This window comes from Mus caroli, chromosome 15, assembly GCF_900094665.2.
Source record: "Mus caroli chromosome 15, CAROLI_EIJ_v1.1, whole genome shotgun sequence".
Lineage (NCBI taxonomy): Eukaryota > Metazoa > Chordata > Mammalia > Rodentia > Muridae > Mus > Mus caroli.
In genome coordinates, this window is record NC_034584.1 from 54,356,939 (window position 1) to 54,367,177 (window position 10,239).

Sequence of the window (10,239 nt, forward strand, 5' to 3'; positions counted from 1 at the left end):
CTGGCTATTATAAATAAGGCTGCTATGAACATAGTGGAGCATGTGTCCTTCTTACCGGTTGGGACATCTTCTGGATATATGCCCAGGAGAGGTATCTTGATATAGCAAATAACAGTCCAAAATCAGAGACTGTAGAATTTGATAATTAGAGAAAACATAGTTTTTTTTTCCTTTCTATTTTTCTTCTTTAAAAAAATGCAATTCGGGCAAGATTAAGTGTTTTAGGAAAGCAAGTAGGCACACAGTCTTTGATAGGCACTTTATAAGGAACATGGCCACAAGGAGACTTAATAAACATCAGGAGATGCTATAATCTCTGAATTAACTAGAACCTCCTGGTTAAAGAGCCTCTAGGGAACCAGTAAGAGAGGCTTTTTTTTTTTCATACTCTGCACAAAGATGGCCAAAACTATATTGACTCAATAAAAAGACATAACTAAGTCACCTTTGAAATACAGATGAGGAGGAAGAAAAAGAAATTTTAATTAACCCAAGTGTGGTATCATGTAGTAGCATAAGGAGCCGTGAAGAATATCTTTAAGGTATGTGGCAATGTCATTATATCCAAACAGGAAAAGTAGTATATATACTTCTCTTATCTTTGTGTATAGTGAAGGTGAGAAGAGTATTTACTTCCATATGGAGTCACACTCAAGGCCACTAACACCTAAGAAAATGAGATTTTAATTATGGTTTATTTTCCTTAACATCATTTAGCTTATATTTTGTGGATTAATGTCTTATTAAGCACACATTATATTCTAAAAGGAAGCTAGTCTACATTTCATTCCCACGGGAAGAACATGTTTTCCTCACACCCAACCATCTGTAGGATAGTTCCTCCCATACTTGAAATTCCTGTTGTTGCTGGGATGTGTCTGCAGATCAATTCGTCTCCGACCCTGATCAGTTGTGCTTGGTGCCCCCTTTGTATCGCTCTATTCAGGTCTTTGTGTGAGGACATATATTCTCTCAAGTCCTCATCACTGCTTGTTGAATTTATCTTTCTTCTTCTTTCCTTTTCGGGTAAAGCAGTTACCCAGAAAAGGGCATCAGAGTCAAAGTTACAGGCAGTTGAGGGCTGCCCAATGTGGGTGCTGGAACCAAACCTGGGTCCTCTGCAAGACCAGTACATGTTCTTAACTGGTAAACTACCTCTCTAGCTCCCAACTCCTCTGCCTCCATGTTTTTGTTCTTCCTGAGTTTCTTATGTCATTCTGATGTGCTTCCCACATTCTCATCATCTCTGCCCCATCTTATTTAAACTTTGAGTCCATGTGTTCCACTGTCATGATTATCTTCTCCCTTCCTTCCTTCCTTCCTTCCTTCCTTCCTTCCTTCCTTCCTTCCTTCCTTCCTTCCCTTCTTTCTTCATCACAACCTTGTTCACTTCTCATTTCTTTTTCTCTCAGTCTGCTTTTTCTCTGAGATATTTTGCTCATATTAAAAACTCTGTGTGTGTGTTTGTGTGTGTGTGTGTGTGTGCATGTGCATGCGTGCATGCATGTGCCCTCAAAGCTTGTTGAGTATTCCAGATGATTTTTATTTTTTATGTGACATTACAATGTAGCATTTAAAACATTAATTCTGATGGTTTCTTAATTACCTCCACTGAAATTTGAATGGAATAAATCATCTCTGGGTTGCATTTCTCTTAAGTTCCTACCCATTTTTCTATTTCTGGTTTTTCATCTTTGACAATTGAGGGCAGGGTAAGAGGCAAATCTCCTTTCCTAAGACCAAAGTTTCAGGCTGTTTGTAAGTGGCTCGGTTCTTCATTCAGCTGGGGCTGTTTCCATCTCTAAGGAACACCTGATAATATTTTGTCTAATCTCCAGCATTTATGCTGGAGTATATTCAATTAAATTTAAAATTACTGAGAATACTTCCAAGATTCAAGCCATTTTCAAGGGAAGTGAGCATCTGTCCCATTCAGTGTCTTCAAGGGCAGCATGAGGACTGAAGGACACCACTATGTTTCGAGCTGCTGGCATGCCATATGCCATTTCAAACTGGAAGCTACCCAACCATTAGCATCTGTTCAATGTTTAGGCCATGGTTGGCAGCCTACATCCTAATGAACTTTTGGAATAAAACCAGTTCATAATGCAAGAAATAAACACAATCTTAATTACCTAATTTCTCTTATAATCATCCATATTTTAGTTCTAAACTAAAAATTACAACATGCAATTGTGAAAAGGGAACTAGAATTTTGGATTAATTTACATTTTATAATTACAAATTGAAGGTGACAGAAAAAAACTGGATAAAACAATAATAAAATTCTATTCTGTCCCCACATCTGTGTTTCTTCTTTAGAGATGAAAAGTTAAGAGAAAAAGAGTGGGGTTCAACTATGTGCTCAGCAATACAGGGTCATAATGCAAGAAGCAGATCTTGCCCAGAAAATGCAAGACTGACTGAATTCAGAAGGCAAAATTCTGCTGATATCACCATCTCCAGGTTCAAGGTATGCTAAAGAGATTCCTCTCAAACTTCTTGTATGCCAATGACTGTGAGTTAGAGTTCTGCCTTGGGGTTCTTAATGTCTCATGGGAAGTTCTTATTCTTGCTTGTCTAGTCTCTTCTTTCTTTTAAATTGATTTTGAACTTTGAACTTGTCATGGTCAGAGATGGCTTGGGAAGCAAACAAGATCTTTCTTGAAGAGATCCTTCTGCTCTCATTGAATATGCAGTCCTTATCTTTCCAGGACACATGCATTAGTGCCATTAAGTTTTTCCTTTTTTTTTTTTTTTAATGAAATCAGCATTATGCTGGTACTGCCTTTCCCATTGTTTTTACATGTAAGATTTGGGAATTTGCATTCTTCATATGGTTAGGCAGGAATGAAGGAATGGCAGATACAAATTTAAAGAGGAAAGAGAGACTGTAGTTGACTCATACTTCTGCAGAGGAACTAAAAGGATCTGAAACTCAGTAAGGATTGGACACAAAATGGTAATCTTTCTCTAGAGTGACCTAGGAAGTGGGCATATTGCACACTTATAACTGCAGGGTTCAGTACAAGATGAAGGAAGTATAAGTTTGAGGCTAGGTTGTGCTACAAAGCAACAGCATGAAAAGTGTAAGAAGGAAGGAAGGAAGCAAGCAAGAAAGAAAAGAATGAAAAATGGAGACTGGAGTGGTGTCCTGGGCACACACTCTCATGTACATTGACTTATCAAATTGTTAGTATTGTACAGACTGAGTGGCTTCCCTGACCATCTTTGATTTTTAGTGCTCTCATCTGGTTCTTAGAACCATTCTGGAGGCCGCCCTTTTCTCTGTTGCTTCCTTTCCTGGGTGGAGCTAAGGTTTGATGTAACACCATTCCCCTGCCCTTGTTTTGATGGCCGGGGCTTTTTAAAGTTTTGCACAAAATATACTGCCTATGCTAATGCCATAAAGTGTCTCCTCAGTGCTCTCCTACAGCATTTTGGGGGTTTTAAATTTAAGTCTGAAGATCATTTTTGTTTGTCTCTGCATATATGAGAGAGAGGGATCTAGTTTTCTTCTTTTGCAACTGCACAAGATGCTTTCCTCATGGGAGAAGATGTACAGACTGTACATCTGAGAGGTATTGGAGTGTCATATATATATATGGTGTGTGTGTGTGTGTGTGTGTGTGTGTGTGTGTAATTCAACTCATTATCAGGAACTAGAGTGTTGAGGGTAAGGGGAGAGGACAAGAACTGGCCAAAGGATACATAATTACAGTCAGATAGAAGGCAATCTCAGCAGGCCAATTTTTATAGCAATAGGACTGTGGTTAATACTACACGTTCTGTTCTTAAGAAATATAAAGTGAGTGCATGGAAAAATAGCTACCTGAACTGACATTTATAAGAACACTATAAGTCACATTTATGAAAACACTATACAATAGTCTTTGTCAGCTTAACACTATAATAAAATGTTTTAAATTAGTAACTAGTGGTTTTTATGGAACCTGTAACCATCATCCAATCTGGTGATATCTGAGGAAGCGGCAGGCATTGGGCATAGGATTGTCCTTGTAGTATGAATATAAGCAAGGGCCCCAGCTTCTACCAACTCACACTGGCAGGACAACCTCACAAGTTCCTTCCATGAATCCCTTTATGATTTAAGCGCAGCAACAAAGGAAGATCAGAATGAGATGGAGGGATGAACCACTAATTATTTTTTTATTTAGACCATTTCTTTAATATGCATGCATGTATAAGACACACCCTAATTTTTCTCATAGTCCACACCTGTCAACCTCTATCCGATACTAACTCCTTTCCTACATGTGTGCTTTCTGTTTTGAGATACAATGAGTTGTACAGAAGCTGGCTTTGTGACCATGAATTTGGAACTATCCTCTAGAGTGTGGTGTGCTCACCAGTGAGCACACAGCTGAAGACAAAGGCTCCTTCTCTCTCAGAATCCTTCAGTGGCTAATAGTTCAGCAGGAAGATAAAGTCATGAGTGCACCCTGCACCCATCCTAATTCCCCAAGCCCAGGAAAGGTAACTATAGCTTCTCTGATAAACCCATACTTGTTAATGAACAGTTACAGGAAGTTATCAGAGGTAAGAGAAGGTTTCTTTATGTATCTTTAAATATCTGATGGTAACTAAGGGAGAGTCAGTTTTCTTCAGCAATATGGTTCCCTAGAAACTTGCCAATGCTCTAATGGATGGCCCTAGACCCATGCACATTATTGCAGCACTAAATAGATTCAATGGAGAAAAAAGCACACTCATGTGTGAGGAGAGAGAGAGAGAGAGAGAGAGAGAGAGAGAGAGAGAGAGAGAGAGAGGTGATAGGGGCAGTATGAGAAGAGTTGAAGGGGAGGGAACCTGGGGTAGATTTGCTCAAAACACATTGTATGCATGCATGAAAATTTTCAAATAAACAGTCAATACATTTAATGTATCATTTGTCTTTTTAGAGCAAAGAGAAAGTGCTTTCAAAATGTATATAATTTTCAAATAATCAATAAATAAATCTAATGTATCATACATCTTCCTAGGGCAAAGTCTCATAGAAAGTGCTTTCAAAATGTACCTGTAGGGTGTGGATCATAGTTGTTTGGCTTTGTCATGGCTGCTGCAAGCCTGAAAGTGTGCATTGTGGGCTCCTAGAATTGGGGATCAGCTATTGCAAAAATAATTAGGACTAACGTCAAGAACCAGCAGAAGTTCCCCTCTACAGTCAAGATGTGGGTCTCTGAAGAAGCAGAGAACAGGAAGAAGCTGACAGACATCATAAATCACTCCCACAAAAACGTTAAATGTCTCCCAGGACACAAGCTGCCAGAAAAATGTGGTTTCGGTCCCAAATCTCAGTGGGGCAGTGCAGGATGCAGGCCTGCTGGTGTTCACCACCCCCACACAAGCTCATTCACAAAATCTGTATTGAGATTACTGGCAGGGTGCCCAAGAAGGCTCTCGGTATTATCCACACAGAGGGCATAGATGAGGGCCCAGGAAGGCTGATGCTCACCTCTGACATCATTCGAGAGAAGATAGGGATGGATGTCAGCATGCTGATGGGGGCTAATACAGTCAGAGTGGTGGCCACTGGGGAGTTTTGTGAGACTACCATTGGTAGCAAAGTCATTCAGAATGGCATTTTCTTCAAAGAGCTGCTACAGACCCCCAACTTCTGCATCACTGTGGTGGATGATGCTGATGCTGTGGAACTCTGCGGAGCACTAAAACACATCATTGCTATGGGAACCATCTTATGCAATGGCCTCCACTGTGGGAACAATGATAAGGCTGCCATCACCCGCCTTGGCCTTGTAGAAGTGGTCACTTTCACTAGGATCTTCTGCAAGAGCCAGGTGTCCATGGCCACCTTCCTTGAGAGCTGTGGCTTGGCCAACCTCATCACTACCTGCTATAGAGGGAGTGACTACAAAGTAGCTAAGACCTTCCTCAAGACTGGGGAGAGTATTACAAAATTAGAAAAGGAAATGCTGAATGGTCAGGCGCTTCAAGGACTTGAGATCTCTGCTTTAGTGTACCAATTCCTCAAGCAGAAGGGGCTTCTAGCTAAAATTCCATTATTCATAACAGTATATTGGATCTGCTATGAAGGCAAACCTCTCACAGAGATATTAACCTGCCTCCAGAGCCATCCTGCACATGTATGACTGGAATTTATCACTGGCAGCAACAACTCAGCCTCACCTATAGGAGGTGAAGGGAGGGGAGAAGAGGGTACATGGACAGACAGATGGATGAAAGGACTCAGAACTTGGAAACAGGAACTTGACAATCAGATTATCTATTTGACTATGATCTTTAATACTGAAGATAAGTGAATTGCTACAGTTGTGCTTTGAGTTGCGAGAGGCAGGTAGTTGGCTAAGGTACTGGGTATGTGTGTTATGAATATGTATGTGTGTTTTTATTTCTTATCATTTGTATTTCTTTGATCCAAAATGAGGTGTTCTTTTAATGATCATATTTGAAATTTCTCCACTAGAGTAGCCTGTAAGATTGAATATTTTAAAGATAAATTTTATAGATGAGATCCAAATATATTACTGGAAGGAACAGTTTCTCTTCTCACTTTCTTGATGTTAAAGCCAACCAGCATTAAAATGGTAGTTATAATGGATAAGTGAATGTTTGTAAAGATTACCACACTTAACTTTTAAACAGTATCTCAAAAATCACACAGTTAACTACTTGGACTTTTGAACTGATCATGTTTTAACAAGTGATTATTAAATTGATAATCTACTTGCATATTTGTTCTTGCTATAGTTTCCTGTATTTTAAACTTGGCTTTTCTTCTAGTTGACAGAGTAGGCCTTTATAATGACCTAGCAATATCAGAGCTAGCAGAAACCTGATGATTTTGTTATTAAATGAAACTTTTCTGTAAGCACATATCTCTAGGTTCTTAAAACCCTGGAGAAGGCTGCTGTCACTCCTCATGTAAGATGGGGGCATATGCCTTTAATCTTACCCTTTGGAGGCAGAAACAGGATAGTGTCTCTGAATGAGGAGCCATTCTTGCTGCACAGAAGTTCTATACCACTTAGGGCTACATGGTAAGAACCTGTAAAAAAACAAAACAAGCAAACCAACCAAAACAATAGAAAAAAAAACCCCAAAAAATAAAAAACAAAACAAAACAAAAAAACATGGCTGTACCTGTTCTTGTGGGAAAAAAACAAAACAGCAACCAAATTCACTCTTTTACTCTCTTAAGTGAGACTGACTAATACATCATTGGGCTTTTTTGACCTCACACTAGTTAGTTGTGGATGCTATAAGCCACCTCTTCTTCCTGCCAAGGGAGATGTATGTATAACTAAGAGTCCCAAATCAAGCAGTATGGGGTTCACTTTTAGAAATTCAGACTCCTAAGTCTGCCCCGGGCTTCTGGAGTGACACCTGTGTTTCAGCACGGCCCTCTCAAGTTTGTAGTGCTCACTATAATTTGAGAATCACTGTACTAGAGAATGTATTTGAGTATAACCTGCTTTGAACAGTGTTCTATAGGAGACCCTAGATATAATTTGTCTCTGGGTCTAGTGGCTACTCCGGGTCAACTCTGAAATGGTTAAATGAATTTGGGAATAGCAGCCTCATAGTGTTTAGAAGGTATATCATGGAAACAAAGACCCCAGGACAACCTGTTAAGCCAGCAAGTCCAAAACAGACTATGAAGATTATTATTATTTTTTTAATCGATCATTCCATTTGTTTACATCTCAATGATGTCCCACTTCCCGGTTATCCTTCCACAAGCCCCTCATCCCACAGTCTTACTCTCCTCCTTCCCCTTTTCCTCTATCAGGTGTCCTACCATCCACCCATCCTCTCCTGCCCCACCCCTCCAGCATCCTCCTACACTGGGGCATCAAACCTCCACAGGACCAAGGGCCTCCCCTCCCACTGATGTCAGACAAGGCCATCCTCTGCTACCTATGTATCTGGAGTCATAGATCCCTCTCTGAACACTCCTTGGTTGGTGGTCTAATCCCTGGGAGCACTGGGTGGTGTGGTCAGATGTTGATGTTCTTCCTATGGGAGATTATTTTTAACAAGGGTATTACAAGTTTTTAGGGAACACTGATAAGAAGTGACCTTCATTTTATGTGAAAAAAACTAGATGAATAACTGCATATGATGTTGCTTGTTCTATGTAGTCCAGGCTGACCTCAAGCATTTCATATTCTTCTTCTGCCTGCTGAATTGCTTGGATTACAGATGAATACCACCATGCCTAATTAATGATATAGACTGGGGCCTTTCAAAGTCCAGTTCTGCCTTAAATCACTGAGTAAGCTTTTAAGTGATGCTTTCAGCTGTAGACAACCTGAAATGCACGTTACGCATTTAATACTGTGACTAAAGTGGTGAGGACTAGTGTTATCCATGAGTGTTAAAAGAACACTTAAATGTCATACTGTTATGTAACTTTAGTTTGTGAGGTGTTTTAGTTGTCCTTTTCCAACCTGGTTTGACACTGTTTTCTTCTTCTATACCTAAATGGATTAAAAACTATATAATTTTTTTGAAATTTTAGAAGTATTCAAAGAATAATTTTGGAGCACTTTGCAACCCAAGAAAGCAGACGTCAGATGACATATTTCCACAGTTTTAATAATTGCTTTATTTCAATTAATTTTTCTTATTTTCCAATAAATCTTTTAAAATTCTTGTGTATTAGTAACAAGGAGTTTTCAATATATAAAAGGAGTTGTACTTCAACTGCTATGTCTCTGAGGAAGGACAAGGAGTAAACAAAATGTTGGATTTTTCATTCACCTTCCACTCTGGGGTTTGCCTTTCCAGATCTTTTCTTCATAAATGATCCTTATCTTAAAGTCTGTTGATGTCCATCTAGAACAGTGGCTCTCAAACTTCCTAATGTTGCAACCCTTTAATATGGTTTCTCATGTTGTGGTGATCCTCCAACTATAAAGTTAGTTTGTTGCTACCTTATAACTGTAATTTTGCTACTGTTGTGAACTGTAATGTATATATCTGATACACAGGATATCTGATATGCAACCCTCAAAGAGGTTGTGACCCAGAGGATGAGAATCACTGAACTAGAATATGCTTACCATAATCTGTATATGACAGTAAAAGGCAATTTCCTTAACTTTGAAATTTGATAAATGCAGGTAGAAATTTCTCTGCATCATTTGCTTCTGTAAACATGTATTGATGTAGCCGTGACAATGGGGAAAGTGACACACAGATTAGAAACTCAACCTATGGAGGTAAAACTCCATCCTTACATTGCTGCTGGCTTCCTTACTACAGTATGGGACAAATTCCTATCTAGCTCCAGGGGATGAAGCTCCATGGTAGTTTGGTAAAGTACTAATGTCCAAGGGTAGTTTCTTAATTAGTTCTGATTGGTTAGCCGCTAACTTATACATATACTGCATTTATTTACTAACAATAGGTGGGTATATGATGCAATGACCTTATTTAATAAACATTTATCTTCTCAAAAACAAAAGCAAATAAGTGCACCTTTAATAGCTGTGCCCACAGAGCATCAGGGGTCTAGATGGAGATGAAGAAAGATGCCAGCACCAAAATCAACATCAGTAAGCATTGGTTGTACACTGGCTCGCTCATTGCTAAGGGCTTTATGTTTGATTCTGTTTTCACTTATTCATAAAATGCTCATGTCTTGTCTCATTTATTGCTTTATGGTCCAGAGCTCTTAACACTCTATCTTGAACCCAGTATTATACCTGATAAATATGTATTGAGTGAAAAAAATGCATGAATGAAGATGATGCACGAGTGTGGATAACTAATGGGATTATATTGAAAAGCCTGGAAGAAATAAAGTCCTGAGACTCCTTTTCCCACCTCAGACAGCGATAGAATTTCAGGAAAATAGAATGTCTTTGCTGCCTTTATGTATTAGGGTTGTAAGAGTTATATATTGATAAGTTATCAATGAGTGTTACTTGATAATGTTATGGGTGATCAAAATCTTTCATTAATGCAGATGACACTTAATTATAATTTTCAGAGAAATATGATAGATTTTATTGACATGTCATTCATATATTTAAAAAAAAAAAAGCTGTGGCATTCCCTTGGTACAATGGAAGTCATTACTTTTGCAGTGGCCTTTGAAAGGCTGGAGCTTGAATGTAAGATTATTCTGCCCCTTCCATGGCAGTTGTAGATGCAAGACACCTGAACCTGGACAATGTGTCTGGAATCCAGGCTTGCTGGAGGAAAGAGGATGACTGAAGCCATTGAGTT

General features: G+C 39.0%; 1 pseudogene; it reads left to right on the forward strand.

The window, feature by feature from the left end:
* The first annotated feature begins 5,073 nt into the window (after nucleotides 1-5,073).
* On the forward strand, nucleotides 5,074-6,131 carry LOC110311089 (annotated as a pseudogene).
* The last annotated feature ends 4,108 nt before the right edge of the window (nucleotides 6,132-10,239 follow it).